The following is a 27,597-nucleotide window of genomic DNA, read 5'->3' on the forward strand; positions in this document are numbered from 1 at the left end:
GGTCCTTGTGGTTCCCATGGTCTCTGTGGTTCCTGTGCTTGAGGCCCAACCAGATCCTGGGTGAGAGGGGCTTCTCGTTGCTGGTTGTGTTTAAGGGTCAGGCATAGAGCTTTGGGGAGATTCTCCAGGTAGGTTGAGCTCAGAGCAGGAAGGGGTCAGGTGAGGCTAGGTGCTGGGAAGGAGACCAGGCCCAGGACCAGACACTTAGCCTCTCCATCCAGCCTTTTGACCCAAAGGCATTTTGAAGAAGCCTAAAAACCAAGCTCTTATATCGCTCAGCTTTCTTTTTATTATCAAGTATCATGAAGGGTAAAATCCTCACCTGAGAGTGGTGTCTGGGGATAGAGTGGAAGTCAAGGGGGGGCTGGTGTCTGTGTGGACTGGTGGCCACAGGGCTGGGTGAGCTGTTCACTGGCCACATCCAACCAGCGTATCCAAGCCCTGCTTTGCCTATCAGGGGTGTGTTGTGTGTGTGTGTGTGTGACAGTATGTGTGTGTGTACATATGTATGTGTGTCGGTGTGTGTGTATGTGTATGTCTGTGTGTCGTCGTGTCTGTGCGTGTGTGTCTCTGAATCTATGGGCATCAGTGTATCGTGTCTGCATGTGGGTGTATGTCATGTGTGTTTATGTGTGTTTATGTGTGTCCGATTCTGAGTGTCGGGTTGTGTGTGTGGCTGCGGGTGTCAGCGTGTGTACGTGTGTGCGTGCATGTGTGCGGCTTCTCTGACTCCCCCAGGTGTGCTGACTAGGGGTAAGAGGCGTTGTCTGCCTGCTGCGCTGAGCGGACAGGTGCTGGGCTCTGTGCTACGTGCTTTGCAGGGTGACGGTTGCCAGGTGACGTATCCCTCTTGTGACAGCTTCGGTGTGCATACCTCTATCATCCCCTGCCCGGGTGAGCCCGCGGGGGTCCAGACGAGCTCAGGAGCTCACCGGCCTTTCCTGATCACTGAGGGGCTGATCTGGGCTGTTTGACTCCAGAGCCCGATGCTTAGCCTTGCTCACTCATGAAGCCAGTAGTATCCTGCTACCCAGGAAGGACCCCGGACAACCGCTCCAGGCCAAAGAGCAGGACCTGTGATCCACATTCGAGTCCTGGATTCCTGCCTCAGCTGGCGTCTCTGCCCGAAGCCTCCCCATCCCCCATGGGACCCCCCACCTAGACTCACAAACTCAACACCATGAGCCCTGCAACTGCGAGGAACTGAGTAAGGCAAAGCCCCCCGCAGGCCTCGTGCAGGGGAGATTTACTGCCCGCTGCACCGGGGGTCTAAGCGGCGGGCCGTGGATAGTCTTTGTGCTTGCAGAGTCCGGCAGCTGGCCCTGGGCCAGGCCTCGGTGTCCCTTCACGGTGGACACACCTGGGTCAACAGAGCGAGATGGAGAGGACAGCTGATTCCAAGATGTCACTTCGCTGCTGAAATATGCTGATTTAAAAGAATCAAAGAGAGCAGTTTATTTATTGCCCAAGTCATTTCGAGTGGAATTAGGTACCTAAATCAAATTTGCCACGGCTTCTTTTTTAACCAGCTCCAGAACACGGGGTTTGCATTGACTCCGTGTACACGCGGAAAACAAGGCTCGTAGAGAAAGCTAGGTCCAGATGGGTCTCTGAGTCATGCAATGAGTTCATCCTGTTCATTTATTATTATCAAAATGGCATGAATAGATCATAACACAGGAGTCGACAGCACGTCACCTTTACTGGAGCGCTTCTAACTGTCACGTGCGGGTCGATCCTCCCAGCGGTTCTGGGAGCAAGAAGGGCAGGTTCATGAGCCCCAAGCTGCAGGGAAGGAAGCAGAGGCTCGGACATTAGGGGACCTGGCTGGTTCGCACAGCTGAGGATGGGGGCTGCCATCCCCCCAGGTCAGCCTGCTCCAGGGCACCTTCTCCGATTGGGCAATACCATTCATGGTCATGCAGATCATTCTGGGCGATTATATTCAGTCACCAGGATCGAGAGTGGGCAGGGGTGTGAGTTTGGGCACCAAACCCCACCCTGAACTCCCCCCTCTCCAGTGCTATTGAGTGTACTGGGGGATGAGGGGTCGGGCTGCCAGAGAGAAGAGGGGACACCAGCTTAAACCTGCATTTCAGATGAACTGGGAATATTGAATGCTCTGTACTTAAAATTTAATTTGTTGTTTATGTGAAATGCACATTTCTCTAAGCATCTTGTGTGTGTTCGTGTCTGCTAACTCTGGCACCCTGAGGTGGGGAGAAGTCTCCTCTTGCTACTCGTTACCTCTTGATCTCTGGAACCTTTCTCTGTCCTGGCCACTGGACCCCATTTTCCAGGTCAGCTCTTGAAGGGGAGGCATGGAGCCCCCACTTCTCAAGGAGGATGACTTGATCACAGAGGGGAAGCCGATGGGCTCTGCAGATGGACGTGGATTCAGTTCTTGTGGCCATGGCTTGGCCGACCCCCTCTTTGCTACCCGTCAGCAGCCTGGACCCTTTGGAGAGACGAGTCAGGTAAGGCCTGGCCTAGCCTTGGGCAAGTCCCTTCACTTCTCTGTGCTTGGTTTCCTCATTTGCAAAGGAGGGTGATCACAGCACCTGCTCTCCCTGGTTGTGCTGGGGAATAGGTGTGCCGGTACTAGAAACGATCTTGGCAGGTGCCTGGAAAGCTTGTTAAGTAACACGAACCACATGGGACCAGCCCGGATGTCCTGACCGTGAAGCCAGGAGAGGAGGGAACCCTGGAGAACTGAACCCAGAGTTCCAGCCGGCCTGGGGGAGGGGCGACAGATGACAGATGATGCAGGATTACTGGGAACGCATACTTGTCTTCCCTCCGAAGACGTTATTTATATGTATTTTAAAAGAACCACGATAGCGGCAGTTCACTTGCTTCCTGGAATTCTGGGTTTCGAGGGATCTCCTTAGGGCTGGTGACCGTCTCTCCACCGAGGAAGCACTCGTTGGGTAAGAGCGGACGTTAAGCCCTCCGAAATGCTGGCAGTCATTCCAGCCCCGGGACCTGTCCCAATGTCCCACATCCATCATGCTGTGAGCCCCTGGGTCAGGGGACAGGTTGAAGTTGCCCCAGGGCCCCACGTGGGGTCTGGCCGCCATGTGAACCCCCCGGCATTTGCTGATAGAGTGGAGGGAAAATGGGTGGTCTGAACGGACTCTGTGTGGCTTAGAATAAAGTCCAGGGCAAAGAGCTCCCCTGGGGGGTGTGGGGGAAGGAAGTGTCCTCCGTGGCGGCCCCCTCGTGGCATGACTGTCCCCACCAGCTCTCCTTCACTTTCGCTGACAGCCCGAGATGTCGCACAGCCAAGTCCCCGGCCTGGGGATTACTGGCCCTCAGCCACGGGTACGTTTTTTCCTTTAAGTAGAAGCGATGTCAGCAGAGATGGAGGCGACATGGAACAGTGGCCTTTATGATAACGAACCAGGCACAAAAAATGGCACTTTCTCACCATTTTATGTATAATTACTCATTGAATCCCCAGAACAGCATTGCAAGGTTGGGTTTATTATTATCTTTTTAATTAAAAAAATTTTTTTTTGAGAGAGAGAGAGAGCGCGTGAGCGGGAGGGACAGAGGGAGAGGGAGGGAATCTCAAGCAGGCTGTGTGCTCAGCACAGAGCCTGATGTGGGGCTCGATCTCATGACCCTGCGATCATGACCTGAGCCAAAATTAAGAGTCGGAGGCTTCACCGACTGAGCCACCCAGGCGCCCAGGTCGGTTTTATTATTATTTCCATTTACACCTCAGAGAGGGTAAGTGACTTCCTCAAGGTCATGGGCAGCACGTGGTGGAAATAAAACTCAGAGCCAGGCCATCTTGCTCTAAGGGTAGAGCCCACCCATCAGTCACAAATATCAACTTTCTGGTTTTGCACCAGGGGCCTCCTGAGGACAGATCCTTCCAATCCCAAACCAATAATTATTCCAGTCAATGGCCTTCTCTGAGCATCTCCTCCGTGCCAGGTTCTGGGATGGGCATAGGAGAGAGAGAGAGGGAATTCAGACTCAGTTCCTGCCTGTAAGTTAGGAGGGAGACAGGTATGAACAGAGCAGCAGGTGGTGGGCGCCATGGGCATCCAGGGGGCAAGTGGCAGCCAGGTCACAGACGCCCCCCCTGCCCTCAGCCAGACTAGCAAGAGGACACTTTACCCATTACCTCCTGCCCCTGGTCTAATATCCAACCCCCCCGCCCCCCAGGCTTCTCCTTCACCCTGAATTCCCATGCAGACTCGCTCACCCCTGTTTCCCAACCACCTTTCTGTCCCGCTCATGCCCCGCAGCTGCCCCAAACAGCCCCATCCAGGGCGGGCAGCTGCGCCTCCTGGTAGCCCGTGAACTTTTGCTTTCTGACGCCCAAATCACCCAGGAGCCTGTCCTCCAGGGACACCAACCTTAACGGTGTGGTGTGTGCCCTTCATTCTTCTTTCTCTGTTCCTGTCTGTCTCTCGACCACGGTAGTTCGATCATCTTGAAAAAGATGTGTAATCCCTGGCCCGGAAGCCCACAGCCAGAGTAGCAGAACCATCAATAATCATGATATTTATTGCATCACCTCGGGGGCTACTGGAAAGAATGATCAGCTCCCGGGGAAGCCCGAGCGGCAGGTGCCGCCGCACAAGCTCCACGGGCCCGGATGAAAGCCTCCGCGTCCCGGGCTGGCGGGCGGTCAGGGGTTGGCGGCTGTGTTGTTGAATGTCTTGGGAGCTCCTCTCGTTCTGGCCGTCAGAATTTGACATGTTCCATCTTGAAGATCTTTGGAGCCAGACACGGTGGGGAATTTAGGGAACATATTTCTATTTCAAGACGGATTGTAAGCATGCAAATATCGGGAGAGCTTTGTTTTGTCTGGAGTAGAGAGGAAAGTCCCTCACTCACTAACAGCCACTCGCCATGTGTTCGTTTGGCGGTTGTTTGCTGAACACCTACTATGTGCCAGGCTCTGTGCCAGGCCACGGAGACTGAGACAGGCTGATAACAGGGCCTTCCCGGAGGGCCTCAGCCCCACCTACGGGTGTCCCCGGGAGGCCAGCACAGCCAGGGCCAACCGGGCCCTTCCTGGGGCTCTAACACAGTGGCAGTGGCGGCAGCTGGAGGAAATGATTCAGCAACAGCGTCGGAGGACAGCTCACAGCCCACGTGCGGAGCATCTTCTTTTCCCCCCAGGAAGTGGTTAGGAGAGGTCAAGAGCCTGGATTCAAACCCCTTCCCTTGCCACTTCCTGGCAGCGTGGCCCTGGGCAAGTTGCCTAACGTCAGCTTCTTGAGGAAAGCAGGGCAAACTGTCACACACCCTGGTGAAGGTGTTGTGACGCCAGTGGGCGTCCCGCGATGCTGTCCCTGCCTGGAGCTGGGACACGCCCCGGCCGTGGGTGTAGCAGGGAGTGGCGCGCGTGGCAGTGAGGGGCCGCAATGCCTTGTGGGCTGAGGCTGGAGGAAGGAGCCGCTGCTCCCACTTGCCTGGTCTCTGCGGCTCAGTGCCCCAGGGCCGGGAGAGGCGGGACTGAGGCCCTGGGTGGGCAGGCCGTGCTGGGGGGTACAGAGCTGGTGTCTCCGTCTGCTGCCCTGTTTGTTGATTTAAAGGAGCAATGACTCATCGGAGCAGGGCGCTCTAGGTGAATGTTTCCAGTTTGCAAGCACCCCCTGGGCAGAAAGGCTGACGCTGAGCTCTAAGTGTCATCCTATTGGGCTCTGTTTGTGGTTATTTTCCAAATGGGCGGCCTTCCCTCTGCCGCCTGGGGCTGCATTTTCCTGCTGGCTACCCTGAGTGGGGCTGAAGTCTGGGGGCCAGAGACTGAGGTGTCGTTGAGATCGTGGTTAGGGGAAGCAGGATGGACGAATAAGTAGTTGGGAACTTCAGGACCCTCCTCTTCATTACCCAGACTGGGATAACTCATTGGCCAACACCCCCTGCCCAACGCCCTGGCCCCAGGATGCCCTGCCCAGACCACAGCAGGGCCCGTGTGGCCAGTGCTGCTCGGTCCAGGGAAGGGAGGCTGCCCAGCGAAGAGAGATTTGCCATCTAATGAAATCCCTTGTGTGGAGATTTACATAGTCCAAAAGTAATACTCCAAAAGGTCCTAAGAAGTCCTGCAGGAAAGAAACTTATTTGACTTGATTTAAACCAGGGATCAGCAAATTTTTCTGTAAAGCACCAGATAGTGAATATAGGAGGCTTTGCAGGCCACACACTTCTGTGGCCCCTTCTGTGGTCCTGTCAAAGCAGCTGCAGCCAATACCTAAATCGATGTTTCAGTAGAGGTTTATTCACAGGCCAGAGGGGGGCTGGATATGGCCTGTGGGCTGTAATTAGCTGGTCCCTGATTGAAATCAGCATCTCCCTTCGCCCTCCCCCCCCCCGGGTTTCATGGGGGGCTGCTTATGTGCTGAGAGCCCGTCTGAGCACGGCTGCCTGTTTTCACGTCAGGGTGGTTGTGTTCCACACATAGGACCCATTCTTTAAGCTACTGTGACATCCACAACGTGAATAATTCAAGACCTATTTCCCGCAGCGCGGACAACGGGCAGGGTATGATTATTCACCAGCTACGGTGGCACCGAAAGCCCAGTTTACAGCGCGTTCAGCTGGCAGGTTTGCAATTACACAATTCTTGACACATTTGAATACTTGAAAGGGGAGATTTGCATTATTTTAAATTTTGCACAAAGGGAGGCTTTCTTAACAGTTTGCTGCCGCATTTTCTCCTGAGTTCGAATCACCTGGAATGTACCGCACACTTGTCAGCTCCCCGGGGGCTGTGGGTCCCGTGGTGCCCTCTTTGGAAACCACTGGCGTGTTATTTCTCACTGATAAGGTGGTTCGGCAGTCGCGGCTGAGTTGGACCGCTGCTCCCGGGGGCTCCCAGCTGAGCTCGGCCGGAGCACTGAGCCCAGAGCTGGAGGAGAAGCTCGTGTTGGTTTTGCAGTGGGCGATCAGCTTTCTCTGTCCTGCTCTTCTCCTGACTGGGGCCCTGACATCTCAAAATAGTCTCAGCAGCACCCCGGAGCGGGAGCGCCTCCCAGACTCCGGGCCCCTGGGACCCCTCCAGCTAATCTTTGTCATCGATTGGCCTGGCGGGACTGGCTGTCCTCGAATTTTCACCATTGCTGAGTCAAGTGGCTTGGAAGGATCTAAGAAAGTCCCAGCATTGGCTTTTATTTAATTTCTTTTCGTTAACGTCTGCCAACAGCTAAAGCAAAAAGAAATTGCTTTCTTGAAAGTCCTCTCGCCTACAGTTCAGATGCCCGAGGAACTTTCTGGGAGCACAGGTACCAGCCAGCAGGTGATCTCTTTAAAATTATTGACTGGGCCCCTGGCGTGTGCCAAGGCCGGTGTCAGGCATTCAGGTCCTCTCCTCTTTCAATTCCTAGCAATCCCACAAGCCAGGCTTGTTGTACCCATTTCCCAGATGAGGAAACTAAGGCCAAGCATAGTTAGATCACATTCCCAAAGTCACATGGCCAGGGAGTGCCAGAGCCAGGGCCCTGGAGCCACGCTTCTTCCTGGCTCCTTCTGAGACCAGCGAGAGCATGTAGCGATGCCGGACCAGTGACGCCCTGCCAACCCCTCTGTGGAACCGGATCTCTCAGCCTGGGTTTGTGGCAGGTGCATTGCACATGGCGGTCTCCCACACTGATCATTTCTCTGTCCGACCCTGCCTGGCAGAATTTGAAGCACTTCCACCCTGGAGGGGATCGCTGATGTTTCTGCCTGGCCAGTAGCTAGCTATGATCCGTTCTTCAGGAGTGGCCCCTCATTTCTCCTTTGCGGACCCCCGAACTCTCAATCTCAGGCCTCCCTCAAATCACAGGGATTGGTTCAGGAATGGGGATGTGGCCCAAGCCTGACCAGTGAGACTCCATCTTGGAAGTTTTGCTACAAACAGTCACCTGCTTGGTGGGGGTTGCCAGACTGGGAGACTCTAAGCCGAAAGTTCTGGGACCACCTTTGCCACCTGCTGGAGACAATCCGATGGAGAATAGAGCCTCCCTAGGGGAAAGCAGAGTGAGAGGTGCAGAGCGGCCGACTCCGCACATTTGAACATCTGCAGCCAGTCGTGCCTGCAGCTGAACCTTGGATTTTTCCATTTCATGAGTCAATATATTTCTTTTCCTGTTGGAGCTTGTTTGTTTGGGTTTCTGTCACTTCTCTCGTATGGGCGCACCTGGCTCTGCCTCATGGCTCCTTTTAGTTTCTATGTGTGGGCGCCTGTGTTAAGAACCTTTAAAAAATTGTGGCCAAAACCACATAACACAAAAGTGACCATCTTAACCGTTTCTAAGTGTCCAGTCCGTGGCATTCCGTACGCTCCCACTGGTGTGCAACCCTCACCTCCCTCCAGCTCCAGGGCTTTTTCATCTTCCCAAACTGAAACTCCATGCATTAAACAACCCTCTGGTTCCTTCTTCCCCGGCACCCACCATGCCGCTTTGTGTCTCCACGAAGCTGACCCCTCTGGGTACCTCGTGTAAACAGTCGTATGATGTTTGTCTCTTGGCAACTGGCTTACATCACTGAGCATGATGTCCTCAAGGTTCGTTCGTGGTGTAGCAGGTGTCAGAATGTCCTTCCTTTGGAGGCCGGACACCGTTTCACTGTAGGTATACACCACATCGTGTCGGACCCCTCATCCGTCGATGGACACTTGGGTGGCGTTCACATTTTAGTCTGGTGAATAATGCTGCCTTGAACACGGGTGTACAAATATCTCTTTGAGAACTTGCTTTCAAATCTTCCAGATATTTCGCAGAAGTGCGATTGCCGTATTATCTAGTAATTCCGTTTTAAATTTTTTGAGGAAACCCTGTGCTCTTCTCCCAGTGGCTGCACCATGTCTCGTGGCTGCCAGCAGCGTGCAAGGGTTGGCATTTTCCCACCTTCTTGCCAATGCTTGTCATTTTCTGTTTTAAAAAACTGTTTTTTAATAGTAGCCATCCTGATGTGTGAGGTGGTATCTCACTGTGGTTTTGATTTACATTTCCCTGATCATTAATGATGTTTCGTGTGTTCGAAAATGTATAATTGTGAATATACTCCAAACATACTCCAAAGTAGAGAAAATAGTATTATGAGCCCATATAGCCATCACGCAGATTTAATAATTTGTCAGATTTTTGCCCTATTTGCTTTCTTTGTCTCCTGAAGGATTTCACAGCAAGTCCCTGACACCGTGTTTTAATATCGCTACATAATCCAGAGGGCATTTCTTTTTAAAAGATTTTATGTATTTATTTGACAGAGAGAGACAGCCAGCGAGAGAGGGAACACAAGCAGGGGGAGTGGGAGAGGAAGAAGCAGACTCCCAGTGGAGGAGCCAGATGCGGGGCTCGATCCCAGGACTCTGGGATCATGCCCTGAGCTGAAGGTAGACGCTTAACGACTGAGCCACCCAGGCACCCCATTCAGTCAGCATTTCAAAAAACCTGGACATCCCCTTTTATAACCTTGTCACTAGCATCTTAAACTTTTCCTTGGTATCGCCTAGTACCCAGCCCATCATGAAATCTCCTTGATTGTTTATTTTTTATTTTTATTTTTATTTTTTTTAAAGATTTATTTATTTATTTATTCGACAGACAGACAGCCAGCGAGAGAGGGAACACAAGCAGGGGGAGTGGGAGAGGAAGAAGCAGGCTCATAGCGGAGGAGCCTGACATGGGGCTCGATCCCGTAACGCCGGGATCACGCCCTGAGCCGGAGGCAGACGCTTAACCGCTGTGCCACCCAGGCGCCCCTCCTTGATTGTTTAAAAAACATGTCGGTTCATTTTTCCCAGGGACCTTCCAGAAGTGCCATGTCTGAGCCCGGAGACTCCTAACCATGCGTCTCTCCAGAAAGGCAGGTGGTGCAGGGTTAGAAGCAGATGCATCAGAGTCAGACCAGCTGGAAAGCCCGGTCTGCTCTCGACTAGCCGGGAGGTCTTGTCAAGTTACTCATCCTTGCTGGGCCTTGGTTTGCCCATCTGTACTATGGAGCTGCGTTGCAGGGCATGAAACGAGACGCTGTGTGTGCAACACTGAGTGTTGTGTGGGGCACGTAGTGAATGCTCAAGAAACGAGGGCTGCCCCTGCTGTTACCGTATCAGTCGTAATTTCCGGAAAGACTCGCTCCGATGGTGGGCATTCAGGCATTGCGGAAGGCAGGTCGGAAGCAGAGTAGGGAGCTCTGTACTTGTGTCCCATCATCTGGGGGGCACCCTGGGTCGGGGCCCCACTACTCTCTCTCTCCAGCAGAAGCAAGGTCCTGTCCACATTCCTGGCTGCATTGGACTTAAATAAAAATATGATAAAATCAGCCAGTGGGAAGGGATGAAATTTTATTTGAGCTCAAATACATTTTGTTAGGATTTTTTTTTTTTTTTTTTTTTTTTAGTCAACACATTTTATTGTTTAGAAGCTTGGAACAGTAATGTGCAGGATGATTTCTGTTTTGTGTCTCTGTGCCTTTATTTTTCATTTATTTATTTTTTAAAATATTTTTAAATTATATTATGTTAGTCACCATACAGTACATCCCTGGTTTCTGATGTAAAGTTCGATGATTCATTAGTTGCGTATAACACCCAGTGCACCATGCAATACGTGCCCTCCTTACTACCCATCACCAGCCTATCCCGATCCCCCACCCCCCTCCCCTCTGAAGCCCTCAGTTTGTTTCTCAGAGTCCATAGTCTCTCATGCTTCATTCCCCCTTCTGATTACCCCCCCTTTCTTTATCCCTTTCTTCTCCTACTGATCTTCCTAGTTCTTATGTTCCATAGATGAGAGAAACCATATGATAATTGTCTTTCTCTGCTTGACTTATTTCACTTAGCATTATCTCCTCCAGTGCCATCCATGTTGCAGCAAATGTTGAGAACTCGTTCTTTCTGATAGCTGAATAATATTCCATTGTATATATGGACCACAACTTCTTAATCCAGTCATCTGTTGAAGGGCATCTCGGTTCCTTCCACGATTTAGCTATTGTGGACAGAGCTGAACATTGGGGTGCATATGGCCCTTCACTTCCTCACGCCTGTCTCTTTAAGGTAAATACCCAGTAGTAGCAATGGCTGTGTCATAGGGTAGCTCAATTTTTAACTCTTTGTAGGGACCTCCACTGTTTTCAGAGTGGCTGTACCAACTTGCATTCCCACCAACAATGTAGGAGGGATCCCCTTTCTCCACATCCTCTCCAACAATTGTTATTTCTTGCCTTGTCAATTTTTGCCATTCTAACTGGTGTAAGGTGGTATCTTAGTGTGGTTTTGATTTGAATTTCCCTGATGGTTAATGATTTTGAACATTTTTTCATGTGTCTGTTAGCCATTTGTATGTCATCATTGGAAAAGTGTCTGTTCATATCTTCTGCCCATTTTATGATTTGTTTATTTGTTTCTCGCGTATTGAGTTTGAGAAGTTCTTTGTAGATCTTGGATACCAGTCTTTTATCTGTAGTATCATTTGCAAATATATTCTTTTTTTTTAAGGATTTTATTTATTTATTTGACAGAGATAGAGACAGCCAGCGAGAGAGGGAACACAAGCAAGGGGAGTGGGAGAGGAAGAAGCAGGCTCATAGCGGAGGAGCCCGATGTGGGGCTCGATCCCATAACGCCGGGATCACGCCCTGAGCCGAAGGCAGACGCTTAACCGCTGTGCCACCCAGGCGCCCCATTTGCAAATATATTCTAAGGGGAAAATAGGATTGGTTTTTTGCCATTTCTCTTCTCCTGACTTGATGGCCTTCTCCTTGGTAATTCAGTAAGTGGCTCCTTCAGATGATGACAGGCAAATGGGGGGCGGGGGCGGGGCACTGAGCCGGTGGGAAGGAGCGTTGTCTGAAATTGATGGATCTGAGTCGGGTTCTGAGCCAAGAACCTTTTAGACTGAAAGGGGAATTGTGGAGTGGCGAGGCTCAAGGCTGCGGCAGTATCTAGTTTGATCCGCACAATTTACAGACAGGGCCACGGAGGCGGGGGGAGTGAGAGAGAGAGGCCGCCCTGAGGTCCTGTAGGTTCGAGGGTGGGAGTGGGCCATATCCCAACCAGCGGCGTGATGCTGGACCCTCGGGACTCAGCTCCCTGTTGGGGGAGGTGAGCAGATGGGACAAGAGAGGATCCAGGCAGCTGAGAACCCCCTCTGCTTCCCTGCAGTGAGACGAGTTGCTGATCGGACCTTTTCCCTGCAGATCACCATCCTAACCCCTGAGCCACGGTGTGCCAGCTCGGAGCTTCCCAGGGTCCGTGCTGGCAGTTTCGACGTCCTCTGTCAGGTGTAGAATGAGAGTCTAGAAATGGGATATCGCGTTCTTTGCCAGGTCTGTGCTGTTGGTGCTCTCGCGCCCTCGTCCCACCCTTTCCTTTTTAATCCTCCTGGACCTTCCTCCAGAGGGAACACGGTCCTGGGAACTTGGTCCTGGGGCCAGCTGGCTGTGGGATGCTGGGCAACCCAGGGGTGTTTGCAGTTTCTAGGGCCCAGGAAGTATCGTAGCACAGGGGCTAAATCCGCAGCCTCTGACAGCCGGGGGTCCCGTCCTGGACAACTGAGCTCCTTGGGCAAAGTGACTCCACCCCCATGTCTCGGTTTCCTCATTTATAAAACAGGAATCATAACGGCACCTGCCTCATAGGGCTGCTGTGGGATTTACGACCACCCTGCTGACACCAGCCCAGCACCGGCCTGTGGTGAGCGCCCCTGAGGAGTGACAGCTTTTCCCGGAGAGCAGGTGCCTGGCCTTCACTGTGACTTACGGGCAGAAATCACCGAGTCCCACGTGCCGCCCCAGCGCCCTTCCCAGCTCACCGAGAGGGGCCACACACATGTGGATTGGTGGAAGTTTCTTGCCTTCCGTTAGCAAGTCAGATTTCATCAGATAAGGTTCTCGTCTCTTTAGCTGCTCTTACCAAGTCCTCAGAGATACAAAATTATCGTAACTGGCAGCCAACAGTTGCTTAAAAAAGGGACGTGAGCTTGCCTTTCAAAATCTTGAAGGTGTGAGCTATATCAAAAATAGCCAAATTATGGAAAGAGACCAGTGTCCGTCGGCTGATGGATGGATAAAGAAGACGTGGTGTATATACACAATGGGATATTACTCAGCCATCAAAAAGAATGGAATTTTTCCATTTGCAACGACGTAGATGGAACTAGAGAGTATAATGCTGAGTGAAGTAAGTCAGTCAGAGAAAGACAAGTACCATATGATCTCACTCATATGTGGATTTAGGAAACAAAACAGAGGGACAGAAGGGAAGGGAAAAAAAGAGACGGAAGCAAACCATAAGAGACTCTTAACGGGGGGCGCCTGGGTGGCACAGCGGTTAAGCGTCTGCCTTCGGCTCAGGGCGTGATCCCGGCATTCTGGGATCGAGCCCCACATCAGGCTCCTCCGCTATGAGCCTGCTTCTTCCTCTCCCACTCCCCCTGCTTGTGTTCCCTCTCTCGCTGGCTGTCTCTATCTCTGTCAAATAAATAAATAAAATCTTAAAAAAAAAAGAGACTGTTAACGATAGAGAACAAACTGAGGGCTGCTGGAGGGAGGTGGGTGGGGGATGGGCTAGATGGGCGATGGGTATTAAGGAGGGCACTTGTTATGATGAGCACTGGGTGTTGTGTGTGAGCGGTGAGTCCCAAAATTTGACACCTGAAGCCAATATTACACTATATGTAAACTAACTAGAATTTAAATAATAATTTGCAAGAAGAAAAAAGAAAATCTTGAAAGTGTGAGAGTGTGCGGGGGTTGGCAGGAGTGGCCGTCCAGGGTCTGCGCAGAGTTGCTGGTCACGGTTTGGCTGAGGGCACAGGTTGCTGCAAGGGCTGGCCTTCCCTGGGAGCAGCACAGCCTAACTCAGACGCTGGCCTTCTTTCCTCAACTGTAAAATGGGCTCGGAGTGATTGCCTGTCTTCTGCGTCTGGCGCCCCATATGCTGAGTCCCCAGAGGGGGCTGCTGCTGTGGGTCTCCTCAGGGTCAGCTACCCTGGTGGTGGGGCTGGTGGGCCCCTTGACAGGAGCCGAGAAATGGGACTTGGGGGTGCTCGGACAGGTAGGGCGGTGAGGACGGGGTCACATATTTCAAGGGCAAGGTCAGCTCAGCTTACTTGAGGGTCCTCTCTGAGGGAATTTGGAAACTGCCCTTTGGACTGGGCTGGGGGCGACAAGTCTGCAGGGAAGAGAGTATGCCCCTCACAGACCGGTATGGAAGCCCAGTTCTCACTGGCCATGTGACCCCTGGCAAGCTGCTTCCTGTCAGGAAGCTGCAGTCCCCTGTTCTAGAAGCTGGGAAGAAGGTTCATGCCCACTTGCCAGTGGGAAGGTAAATGGGATGGTGTAAACACCACACACCACAAACAGTATGGGCTTAAAAAATCCGCTCCTTTCTTCTCCCGTCCCACCCTTTTATCTTTCTCTGAACGGCCAGGCTGCATGCGGGGGGCATCTTCTGAGACCTGAGCGTGCTGGCTGGCCAAGATGGCGCCCCTTGGGAGGCAGTCTCTACGGCTGGTACGTGGTGGAAGCTGCCCCTCTTGTCTCCATGCTGGAGTGTCAGGAGTTGTTTGTCACCCTGAAACCAGCCCCTGCTTGCGCCTGCCAGCCAGCCTGTGGGCTGCCTGCCAGGAGGGGAGGGTCGAGGCCCTCTGCTCAGCTGCCCCGGCCTGTGCCCTAGGGGGGTGGGAAGCTCCTCCCATGACCAGGGCAAGGCTGGGGTAGCCACGCGGGTGGCCTGGTCATACCCGGGCTGCTCTGGGTCCCCAGAGCCACACCCTCTGTGGAGGTGACCTTTCCTGTCTCCCTTCCCTAAGAATCCAGTCTGCCAGCCTGGAGCCCACAGAGGGATCAGCCTCGGGTCTCTGTGCCCTGTTGGTCAAGCTGGTCCCCTGGACTCTCCCAGGCCCTGGAAACTCAGCCAGCGGGGACTTTCCATCTCCCAGGCTTGCTTTTGAACTATGACGTGTCCTTAACAAGTCCACTGTGTGGGTTTCTGACACACAGCCATGTTTTTCTGCTGCTTCTCCTCCCTGTGGAACACACATGAAGAGCCATCGTGGACAAATACGAATGAGGTTTGGGTCCCAGCCCTGTCCCTCCCTTAACAGCTGTGTCACCTCTAAAGAGTCATGGTCTTTCCCTAGCCTCAGGTGTCTCATTGGCAAGTCAGGGATGATAATGTCTGCTGAGGGCGGAGACCTCACACTGCACCTGTGACGGAGCAAATCCTCGGGACATGCAAGCCCCTTCTCTGAACGGTTGACGGGCCTGCCCATTTGCGTCTCGTCCTGCTCCTCGGCTGGAGGAGGTCAGAGGTAGGAGAGGAGGTTGGGGCCATGGGCGGAGTCAGAGGATCCCTGTTGACAGGGACGTGGCTGTGCCCATGAGGCCCCAGGTGGGCACATGGACTGGGAGGAGGAAATCAGGATTGTCTGGAAAATGAGTCCAGTTCAGAGTGGAGAGAACATTGGAACAGGACATGAGAGACTGGTCGTCCAGGGCTGGCTCCTCTCCTTCCTGGCTCCCTGGTCTCGCAGACGGGGCCGTCACTTAACCAGTGTGCGCTTGTCAGTGAGGGGTGGCACTTCTAACAGCTGCCCGCGGGGTGGGAGAGCTGGGCAAGCGGAGCCGTGAGAAGGTGTTGTGTGAGCTTGCGGTGCCAGGTGTGGGGGTTGCGCCCAGTTGCGTCTCACAGTCAGGGTCTGAGGCCTTTCTGCTTGGGATCTCTCAGAGGTAGGTGAGGACCCCCAGGATAAGAACAAGGGTCTGGGCTGAGCAGGGACGTAGGGCTGAAGTCCAGCACACTCTCCTGGCCACGCTGTGTGTCCTGCCTTGGGGCTGTGTCTGTTCGGGGGTGGGGGTAGCTTTCTCTAGATTACCCCAAGGCATGTCTGTTCACCCAGCTGTGTACGCGTGGGGCTGTGTCTTCCCAGAGGGGGGCTTTTTTCCCACGAGCACAGAGGCAGACGTGTTACCAGGGGCCAGAGGCCTGATCCTCCTCTCCCCCAGTGTCCTGCTGTCTGTCATCTCTTCTTCTGTCACGTAGGTCTGCAGAGGACAGCAGATGTGGGATGTATGATTGTCACCATGCCGTGAATGTAAATCTTACAAAGGCATTCTCTTTTCTGCTGAGCACACTACAGTGGGTCCTTGAACAACGCAGGGGTTCGGCACGCTGATCCCTTGCACAGGTGGAAATCCACACACAGCTTTCGACCCTCAAAAACTTAACTACTAACAGCCCACTGTGGAGTGGAAGCCTTGCTGATAATATAAACCGTTGGTTGTATGTTATATGTATTATATACTGTATTTTTATAATAAAGGAAGCCACAGAAAAGAAAATGTTACTGAGAAAATCATAAGAAAGAAAACATTTAGAGTACTGTGCTGTATAAAAAAAAAATCCTCATATAATTGGACCCACGCAGTTCAAACCTGTGTTGTGACAATTGTAATACATATTTATTGTAGAAAATTATGAAAACAAAAGGAAGTATAAAGAAGGAAGTGAAAATCATGCCTAGTCCTGTTACCCAGAGACACTCCAAAATGTTAAAAAGTGGTTTCGTTTAATTTTTTTCTCTACATATTTGAATATTGGAATATGCATATGGTTTTGGTTCTGCTTAATTTAATTTATTTATTTGAGAGAGAAAGGCAGAGCACAAGCAGGGGGAAGGGGCAGAGGGAGGCGGGGGAAGCAGACTCCAGCTGAGCAGGGAGTCTGTTGTGGGGCTCGGTCCCAGGATTCCAGGATCATAACCTAAGCCAAAGGGAGACGCTTAACCGACTGAGTCACCAAGGTGCCCCTGTGTTCTGCTTTTTTAAAGTTACTATTCCATCACAAACGTTTTCTCATGTACATAAATATTCTTCTATGTCATGTTTTAATGATGGCAGAGTATTCTGTCGTAGGAACGTGTTGAAGTCAAATCAGCTGGACCAGATGGGTTCCAATTACACACCATTTTATTTTATTTTTTTATTTTTTATTTAGAGAAGGGTGGAGGGGCAGAGGGAGAGGGAGAGAGAGCGTCTCCGGCAGACCCCGCACTGAGCAAGGAGCCCACCTAACGTGGGGCTCGATCTCATGATCTTGAGATCACGACCTGAACCGAAATCAAGAGTCGGATGCTTAGCCAACTGAGCCACTCAGGCGCCCCTCAATTGTACATCATTTTAAACAGCACTGTTGGCTGTACACCTTTGTACTTGTCTGATTATTTATTTTAGGATAACTCCCAGCAAGTGGAGTTACACAGCTCAAAGGTATGTAGGCAACATAAACTGGCCCTCAATAAATCCCTCTCCCAACATTCCTATGCTTGTATAAGCCCCTTCCCTTGAGCGTGCACCGAGACTAGTCACTTGCTTCTAATGAACAGAATACAATGAAAGCAACGGGATGTCATTGTCAAGATTCACGTCCAGAAAGACCGTGATCCCTCTTGCCCACGCTCCTCGCTTGTTTGCTCAGAGCAAAGCAGGCTGTGCTGTCGTGAGGCCCACGTGGTAAGAAACTGAAGGCCAAACAGCCAGTGAGGAACTGAGACCCTTGGCCCCATGTCTGGTGAGGAAATGAATCCTTTCCACCACCATGCAAGTGAGCTTGGGAGAGGGTTCTCCTGCAGCCGGGCTTTCAGAGGAGACTGGGTCTTGGCTGACACCTTCCCTGCGGCCTTGTGGGAGACCCTGGGGCACAGGCACCTATCCTGACCGATAGGAGCTGTGAGATCGTGTTGGCTGTTTGAGGCTGCCAAGTCTCAGGTGCTTCGTTACAGAGCAGTAGATAAGTAATACGAAGGGTGTGCACAGCCATCGTGCCTTCCGGGAAGTTCACTTCAGTTCCCACCCGCCACCCTAGCAGACAGGAGTGCTGACAAATCAACTTTCAGCAGGGGACACTGCTGATGACCAAGGCCACGGACTGTACCCGTTGTTCTAAATAGCCCCCGTCTCTCGAGAAGCCAGTCCAGGGAGTGTGGACAGTTTCCTGACGGCCAGGCTAGTCTCAGGGAGCTATGTCAGCACCTGTGTCCTGCCATCTTACCAGAGATTCTGGCAGGCTTGGTAAAGGTAAGGAGGTCAAGTGCGGCACCTTTTCACTCTAATGGACTTCCAGCGCATCCGTGCACATCCCACTAAGCCATTTATTCGTCTCCATGGTGCATGGCTTTTATTTTATTTGCAAGAGAACACAGTTTGGTTCTTCCGATGGAATTGATGTGTCCACATTTTGAATTCCTTTCAGAGCCCAGTGTATTTCTTACAGGCTCAATACATTTGAAATCTAATGGACATTAAGGAAATTCCATGACCTTCCAGAAACAAACCGTCCCCTTTGGTGATGAACAGAACCAATGCGAACCCTAGCCGTGTGCCTCTTTCCTTTCCTCATCCCCTCCCTCTGCTGTGACCCCCTTTGGGGACACATGCAGCTCCCTGCACACACCCCATGCCTCCGGGAAGGGGAGACCACTGGGGGCCAGACTGCTCTGAAGGGAACAAATGGCTGTCTCCGGGCTCAGTCCCTTCCTCGGAGGAACCCTGTGTCTTCTCACTGGCCGGGTTGTGGGGAGGATTAATGGGGCTCTGCAAGGCTCTAATGGATCCATAATCGGTTTGCTTCATTAGGGTCTGCTGCCTGAGGGAGTTGATTGTGCACTTAGAGATGCGATAAATGTAGCTGTGTTGTGGGGCTCAGAAATCGGGACATCTCCTGTGTAGACATCAAGGCTGTCCTGAGAGCCTGACCTGTCCTTATAAGCCAGAAACTTGGCCATGGGAAGCAAATTAATATTATGATCTTCATTCATCAGCATGTCTGAAGGCCTTGAGGAAATGGCTCTTAATCTTTTCTGGGTCATGGACCCCACCGAGAATTTAAAAACTGCACGTCTCTCCCCTTGCACACTGTGTTTTATTGGGAGGGGGAAGGGTGGGTATCGTAGGACGTTCATGAATTGACTACCCCCCCACCCGACCCCCATGGGACATATTTAAGGTGATCCTTTTGTTTATTTACTCATTTATTGATTCTCTAATTTCTTTAATATATTTTTATTGAGCACCTACTATGTGCCAGGGGGATTCTTTTTCTTTTGCCAAGATTTGAGCCAGCCCTAAAGCGAGAATAAATGAGAAACATCTTTTGAAGATACAACAACTATAACTGTATGTTTATTTTCTCTTCCTCTCTAGGTAAAGCCAGGGAGTGAAGGATGCGGGTAGATGTGAGTGAACATTTTTATCCCTTCAAACCGTTGTACCTTGGCCACATGAGAGGAGCCATTAGTAGGCGCATAAGTTCACTCTGAGGCCGAGAGACATGGAGACATCACAGGGCATTTGAAGCACCTTCCTTCTGTTATGAAGCAATATATACTTACTTCAATCTAAATTCTAAGTCTTCAAATTCCATCAGCCCACAAAAATGTTAGAATAGCTCCCTGATGCTGCCCTGGAAGAAAGTGTCACCTGCTTTCTCCACTTGGACCGAAGGATTAAAACAGAACAAGTTCTGTGATGATTCTTCCAGCTTCAGGCTTTTCAGGATCAAGAGTCCTGTTCTGACTGCTATAAACTTGCTCTTATAAAATCCCAGTCTGTCATGTCCCAGGAGTCTGTCCGTCATCATCTTACATCACCACCATGGAACCCCAGGACAGAGCATAGCAAAAATGAAGGCTGTGGAGCTGGAGATCAAGGTCTACTAGAGGAACGATGGGTAAAAGTAAATACATTGGGGACTTCCATTTCTGGGATAAAAATGGAGTAACCCACAACCAAAAATTACATCAAATAAATTCTACCAAATATTTAAGGAAAAATTTATACCAATTCTACACAGACTCTCTCAGGAACTTGAAGAGGCGGGCATAATTTTCAACTCTTTCTATGATGCCCGTGTTACCCTCATATCAGACTAAACAAAGACATTGCAAGAAAAGAAAACCATGGACAGATACTCCTCATACATACAAAATCTGTTAACAACATGTTATTGAATTAATTCTAACAACGTATTAAAAAGGTAATACATCATGAGCTAAAGTGGTTTATCCCAGAAATGTAAGGTTTATAAAAATTGAAAATCTATAATCGTAATTCATTATTATTATTATTTAAGATCTATCCATTTATTTTAGAGAGAGAGACAGTGGAGGAAGGAACTGAGGGAAGGGGTGAGAGAGAATCCCAAGCAGATTCCCCACTGAGCACGGAGCCCAATGTGGAGCTTGATCTCATGACCCTGAGATCAAGAGCTGGGTGCTCAGCCTAGCCCTCCAGGTGTCCCTGAAATTTATCTGATTAATAGGTCAAGTAAAACGTGATCATCTCAGTGGATTAAGAAAAAAAACATAATCCGAGATCCTGTATTTCTGATTAAAACTCTCTGAAATCTAGGAAAAAAAGGAAATTTCCTCACCCGAGAAAGCCACCTACGGTAAATCCACAGCTGACATCATATTCAATGGCGAAGGAGAAAAGGTTGCCTTCTGATTTCTAGAACAAACCTAGGATGTCTGCTCTCAGCACTTCCATTTGACACTGTGGCCAGGTAAGCAGTTAGTTCTAGCCAGTGCAATAAGTCAAGAAAAAGAATAAATGGCATCCTGATTGAAAAGGAAGTTAAACTGTGTGCTTTCTTACACAGCATCCATGTGTCTGTGGAAAGTCTTATGGAGTGTACAAAAAAAGTGATTGGAACTAACAGTTGTGTTTAGTAAGGTTACAGGATATAAGATCAAGACATATAAATCTTTCATTTCTATATACTAGAAATAAATGGAAATTGAACTTTAAAAGTTTCCATTTACAATACGATTAAAATATGAAACATTTAGGGGTCGTATTAGCTTCTTATTGCTGGTGTAACAAATTACCGCAAACTAACTTAGTGCTTTAACACAAATTGGTAAGACAACAAATTTGCCTCAGTGGGCTAAAATCGGGGGATCAGTGGGGCTGCATTCCTTCTGGAGGCTTAGAGAAGAATCCATTTCCTTGTCCTTCCAGCTAACAGAGGTGGCTCAATCCCGTGGCTCATGGCTTATTGTATACTGACTTCTGTTCCTGTCTTCACATCTCCACAGTACCTCTCATAAGGATCCTTGTGATTACATTGGACCCATGTGGATAATACGGGATATCTCCCCATCACAACATCCTTAACTAAAATCACATTTGGAGAATCCCATTTACCATGTAAGGTAAGATATTCACAGGTTTCAGAGATCAGGACATGGGCATCTTTGGTGGCCGTGACTTTGCCATCCACAATCTGCTCTTTGACCCCCAAAGATTCACATTCCAACCTCTGGCTTCAAGCTCTGTTTTCAGAGCCGTTCTTCCATTTTCATGAAGGACAGCATGTGTTTGAAGCCGGGTACAGGTTTCCCCCATTATACTGTTGTAAAGTTTGGGTTATGCCATTTTACGTTTATGAAAGACCACATCAGTGTGTGTTTTGCTAACCAAAAGAAATCTGAAGAGAACTTTCCTTTTTATGAAATGGTAATTGCTTCTTGGCCTGCAGCTTATGAAAGGTGTCATAGGAACACCCCACTTTCAGATAGTGGGGGAGACCTGGAGGGTATTAGCACCCCCAGGAGAGCCGCATCCAGGTTTTAGTCCCACTTCCCTTCTACTTCCAAAGGCAGTTGTTAGCACCTGCTTAGGATGGTAAACCTTTTGAGGGTTTTGGGGTGTAAAATGGGTTCTTCTTGCCTTTTTCCCTCATGGGCTTAGGATTCAGACCTTTGGATCTGCTAAGTTACTTACTATTCATCCATTTGCTTTCTGGCTTCTAAAATTTTGTGACTGTTTTCTCTTCTCCCTTTAAAGAGCGAGAACGAGTAAATATGTGTATTTCATTTGCTGCCTCATCTCTGATATGTCTCTACTCCCTTCTGAGCAATTATCCCTCCAGTGTTTGAAACGAGCTCTTGAGTCTGAATAGTTGGCGGCAGGAGGACGGGAAGCAGAGGGGAGGGGTGGTGCAGGGGTGATGGAGGGTCTTACAAGCCTTGAGAGAGAGGCAGGCCATAGATGAGCCCACTGTCCATGCGGTGAGGAGAGCTGAGGGTCCCCCATATTCGACTGTGGCTCTCCCAGGGGGCAGCAGCACAGCTGGGCTGGGCTGAGAGGCGAAGTTATCAGAGTCTCTTTCCTCACAGACCTCCAGGTTACTCTAGGTCTCCAGCACTGGAGTGACCCTGGAAGAAGGAGTTAGTCCTTCTGCTCTCCCCCACAACAGAGTCTTCTCTGGAGGGGACAGTCCTGGGTCCTTCAGCTATCACTTGGAAGGTCCTCTTGCCTTTGTGTTGCTGTCCCAACCCAGCCACATTCAGAACGACGTTTCCAGGCCAGCCTGAGGCTTCTCTCACTGTTTGTATGGCCACAGCAGACGTGCCAGATGCAGCCTCCTCATTCCACCTGATGTACTGTGTGTGCCCAGGTGGGGTCCCCCATGTGCCTGCTCTGTCCTCAAAGCTTTTCAAGGCCCAGGAAGCAGCCATTACATCTGCAGCTGACCTGACACGCAGTCTCAGCTCCTTACAATTGCCTGCCTCCAACAGAGAGGATGGAAAATCTCCACCCACTTTCCCAGCTTCCCTTGCTGCTAGGGCTGGTGCGTTGCTCCCCTTGCTCTTGCTTTCACTGTGCCTTTGGTTCTTGGACCTACAAGAGCCATGTTGTAACTATGAACAGGAGGCTAAGAAGCGATGATGGTTGAGCCACTGAACCAGGGTCAGGGGCCCCTCCCTTCAGAGTTGTTCTTCGTGTGAGAAAGTAAATCCTTGTGTCTTTAAGCCGCTATTAGTCAGACTTTCTGTTACTTGCAGCTAGACTGTTCCGAACCGATAGACCACCTTGTAGATGTGGGTCTTAACCAGCAACCCCTGGATGACCCTTCCCCAAGATGAAACCCCCTTGTTCTTCTAGTCTCCCGGGGATGCTCCGATTCGCATGGTTGCTGTGTGAACCTACTCTTCCAGCTCCCAGGGTCTCCCGGGCCTGTCCTAGTGGGAACAGTGTAGACGTATTTGATCCCTGTCCCCAGGAGCGAGCTGGCAGAGACAGGGTAGCCAGCTGGTCATTCAAGGACAAGGCAGGGATTTGCACTCGCCCACCATCATCCATGCTCATAGCCCGAGGTTCCCGAAACAAATAGAAGGATCTTGTGGACCACAAATGAGCCCCCTGGCCAGGAGGAGACATATGCCACGGTGGGTCAGAGGTGGGAGGGCTGCACGATTGTGGGGAGGCATGGATTTGGCATTCCTACTTGTGGCTCCCAGGCAGGCTGGGTCCCTCACCGGTCTGAGAAGGAAGGGGCAGGAATACCAGTCTGCCCCACATTTCCTGGAATTCACACTCCCCTGCGCTGCCAGGGGTGACTGAGCAGTGGTGTTGGAAAGGCCCGGGAGGCAGCCCCCCAGGCAGGGGTCCCCCTGGGTGAGGCTGCTGGCAGAGCGTGCCCCAGGGAGCAGGTGATGTGTGATGAGTGTGGGTGTTTACGATGCCCTGGGCCCTCTGGGCTATGGGGAAGCTGGGCTGGAGCATGGCTTAGTGACAGCCCGTCCTGGAGCCCGTCCCTGTGCGGGGGGGGGGGGGGGGGTAGAATATCGTCCCCCGTGGGGAAACCCCAGCCCTGGCATCTCTTTGTGCCTCAGCAGAGAAGGCATGCTGGGGTGTGTCTGGGCAGAGGGTCTGGGGACCCGGCAGTGTGTTCAAGGCACATAAATTCCACCTTCCTTCGGGGAACAGCTTCTGCGTCTTAATTTCTCCCATTAGGCAGGCGGTGGGGTGCAGGCGGGGGGCCCCAAAGATGAAATGCCGCACGGGGAATGATGAGGTGGGGAGAGCATTGCTTGCTGTTTGATAGGCAGACCCAACAGACCCGGCAGACTGGGCGTGTAACATGCAGGGCGATGGGGAGGAGGAGAACACGGTCTGTATTTCTGTCTGTGCAGCTGGGGAGATGGTGGTGTGGTCCCTGAGCTGGGAAGGATGGTGGAAGAGCAGGTTTGAGGCTGGGAAGACAAGATTTATTCTGGACATGTTGGAGTCGACGTCTATCTCCATCCCTCTCTCCTCCTGGGGTGTCAGGCTGGGAAATAAATAGCAGAGCTGGGCTAGCTTCTGGAGGTCTTGGCTGGGCCCAGATTTCATCCTTGGACAAAGGGAGGCCAGGAGGGAGACAGGATTTGCTGTCAGTACCAGCCAGCTGGACGTGCCCGTGACGTCCACCTCTGGCCACCCTCAAATCAATAACAAAGGGGTCAGATGTTTCCTTTGTTCCTTCGAGTATTGTTCTGGATGCAGCATCTGGAGGTCCCTGTCTTGCTGTGCCAGGGCCTTTGTTATCAGAGTGGAAACTTCTGGCCTGAATCTGTCCAAGGAGACAGAATCCGTAGAGGAACCTTGATAACAGCCAACCAAATGCCTGGGTCATCGGCTGGAAATATGCGTTTTAGAACTAGCAGATGTCCTTGGGACACCCATCCCCATCTCCCAGACCTGCTGCTCTGGGGTCATGGTTCAGGGAACTATGATCAGAGCTGGGCTGCCTCTGGGGGTCTTTCCAAGCCCCTCAGCTTTTCACTGGACACATTGAAGCCCGGCGAGAGAAGGGAGTTGCTCGGTACAGCCAGCAGGGAACTCTGGCCTCTGGCCCGCTGGCCAGGATCCCTTCCCTTGCTTGGGCCTCCTGCTTCCTGCCCAGGGACACAGGAGCTCCAGTTTCCTGGGTCCCTGCAGGGGCCTGCTGTTTGTTTCCAATAGAGCCTTCTGGAAGGGGTTTGGGAGGCTGATTGTGAGTTGGTTGCCCCCATCGGTGTCCAGGCATCTCATGTGGACGTGTGCGAACATGCCCTCCCCCCCCCCTGCTGACTTCAGAGAGCCGTGTCTGAGCACGGAGTTGGACTCTGGGTAAAAAGCAATTACAGTTCTGACACTCGGGTGAAGCGGGAATGTGCCTGTCTGGGTAGTGACAGCGGTAAGAGCAGTTCTGTGGGCCCAGAGACAGGGCCAGCTTTGGCTTCTCTGAGCCTCCCAGTGGGCTCTGCAGACAGGACCTGTGCTGTGGTGCTGTGGGTGCCAGGGGCCCAGGGTGGCTGTGCTTGGCTGGGGTGCAGCTTGGGACAGGCAGGGAGGGGCCCGGGTGTCAGGACACCCAGTTTATATCGTAGTTTCACCCTGTGACCCTTCTGGAAGGGCCTTCATGTCTCCTTGCACAAAACAGGTGCTTCTTTAATTCATCCTGCAGGTACTCATGGGGGGTCTACTCCATACCAAGCCTCACGTGGGCCCCTGGGTGCGGGAGAAAGATGGTGCCTTAGCTTGTGTTCTTGGCATGCAAGACCTGAGATGGAGGCCTGGCTGCCGGTTAGCTCCCTGGGAGCTGACCCCAGGAAGCAGGAATGAGGGGTAGGAGGGGAGAACAGAACAGAAGGAAATGCTAACACAATGATCCTGGAGGACACTGGTGTAGGCCATGATGCCTGAATCCACTGGGGCCTCCAGCCATAAGGAGGACTGTCCATAGGAAAGACGGAAGCAGGCCCAGTCTACCCACTGGTTCAGCCCCCACTGCCTGAGCTTTGACCTGGGGATTAACCCCTGCATTCCCAGCTGTGTGTGCTGGCCCAGGCAGGCCTCCATGTGCTTGGGGACATGCATAGAGCAGGTGTGAAGCCGGTGTTGTTGGGGCCAAGTGAGTGTGAGGTCACCTGACACCTGTCTCCAAGGGAAAGCAGAGTCAGAGGTGGGTCCGGGGATGCCATGGGGGGCAGCAGGAGTGTCTGCCACCCGCTGCCTGTGTCCAGGGCATGGTAAGTTTAGATGGTTTCAGGCCCGGGGACAAGAGAAGAGAGTGATCCCTGACCCTCCTCTCCCATGGTCTTGCTCCCTGTGACTTTCTCTGTAAGCTGTTCATTGTCATCTAACAACTGGCCTCCCGGCATTCTACCTCTAAAGAAAGAGTTGTCAGGGTCACTTTTGGAAAATGTCAGGGGGTGCCTAGATCCCTGCCACCTCCCTTCCTGAGCACCCCCAGAACATTCCTAAGAAAGGCCTGAGTAATGATTTACTCACTGCCTTTAGATTCAGGAAGTCTTATCGGGTTTCTTCAGAAACCACAAGTGAGAAAATCAAGCTGGATTTTTTTCCCTGTAGAAACTGAATTAGTAATGCAATTTTTAAAAACGTGGTCATGAAAATGCGAATCTGTACCTCAGGATAAGCCCTGCCAAGGCTGCTGGGTTGGCTCTTAAAATCTGGGGGCTGCCCAGGTTAGTGGGAGGATTTTCTCCCTATTTGGTGTGTCTCAATTGTGTGTTGGTGGGATGCTCCCCGTCTTCGAGGAGCTGTGTTACAGAGAACGTGTATCCTCAGAATCGGCAAATTCCCTGCGTCCCTGTGGCCAGCCACACATCCTTGATGAGGGGTTCCTGTCGGAGCGGCGCTAATTCTCAGCCTGTCACGCAGGGCTGCTTCCTGGCTGGAGAAGCCCAGGCTGCCTGCTCAGCAGTGTTTGGTGTCAAGATAATTCAAGTGGAAATGTGTGTCCTTTCTGCCACACAGGGGAAAACTTCTCTTGGAGCTGCCTGCCAGAGGCTGGGTGGGCTTGGGCCAGGAGGCTCCCTGTTCCTGCAGCTGAAGGACAGGTGTCACAGGACATGCAAGAATGGAGTTGATGGCCTGGACTGGACAGCCATGAAAAGCATCTTCACCCACAGGTAGGACCCAGTCCCAGGGAAAGGACAGCCTCCAGCCATAACCATGACCATATAAAGAACATCTTCATGGGGATACAGCACCTAGTCCCAGGGGCAGCGATAGCCCCAAAGCCATGACCTTGAAGATGCCCATGACCAGTGACTAGGACCATAGAAGACATCTTCTTCATCTGAAGGGCAATACCCAGTCCCAGAGCAGAGACAGCTCAAGCCATGACTATGAACATAAGCATATTATAGAATCCGATGGGCTCTGGGACCTGTGAGATATACAGGTGAGGCCTCTGGTCCTGAGACCTTTGGCAGGGATGAGGAGCTCATCCCAGGGGCAAGCCTGAGAAACCACAGCTAGGCATGATGCCGTTGGATGCCTATCCTCCCTGGCTGTTCTCCCGCTGGGGGGCATCTGTGGCAGAGGGAATCCGGATGGCGGTGGGGGGTGTTCTGTGGGAGCAGAGCAGAGCCAGTGAGGCTGCTGTGAGCAGAGAGATGTGTCTCAGGGACACAGGCAGATGCAGTAGGAACAAAACTTGGGGAATGAACAGAGACATTAACACAGGATTTTGAAGAGGGTTTGCACTGAGAGGTTCCGAGATGATCTCCTCCTTTACCTCTCCATGAAAATTTCCATAAAATCTGCGAGACTTGACAACGCTTTTGAGGTTGGGCTTCTCAAACTTCTTGGTCCGGTGAGCAGTGTTCCCTTAGGGCCACCTTGTCAACCTCAGCCTGTCCCCCCCTCCCTTCCCAGACAGTGCAGGTCTGAGCCCCTTCATCAAGGCTTGTTCGAGAACGTTCCTCTAGAGCCGGGGTCCCCCTGCCTCCTGTCAGCTAACTGGAGATAAAGAAGGGAAACAGGCCATGTGAGAAGCTGGGTTAAACTCACTGTGGTGTTTCT

General features: G+C 51.6%; 1 long non-coding RNA gene across 1 annotated transcript; it reads left to right on the plus strand.

Moving 5' to 3' along the window:
* The first annotated feature begins 1,626 nt into the window (after positions 1-1,626).
* On the plus strand, positions 1,627-22,430 carry LOC121101278. Its single transcript, XR_005833249.1, has 4 exons — positions 1,627-2,477; positions 19,156-19,987; positions 20,362-20,515; positions 21,051-22,430. It is a non-coding gene; the product is annotated as an uncharacterized LOC121101278 (long non-coding RNA).
* Positions 22,431-27,597: the final 5,167 nt, after the last annotated feature.

This window comes from Ursus maritimus, unplaced genomic scaffold (genome assembly GCF_017311325.1).
Source record: "Ursus maritimus isolate PB19 unplaced genomic scaffold, ASM1731132v1 scaffold_7, whole genome shotgun sequence".
Taxonomy (NCBI): Eukaryota; Metazoa; Chordata; class Mammalia; order Carnivora; family Ursidae; genus Ursus; species Ursus maritimus.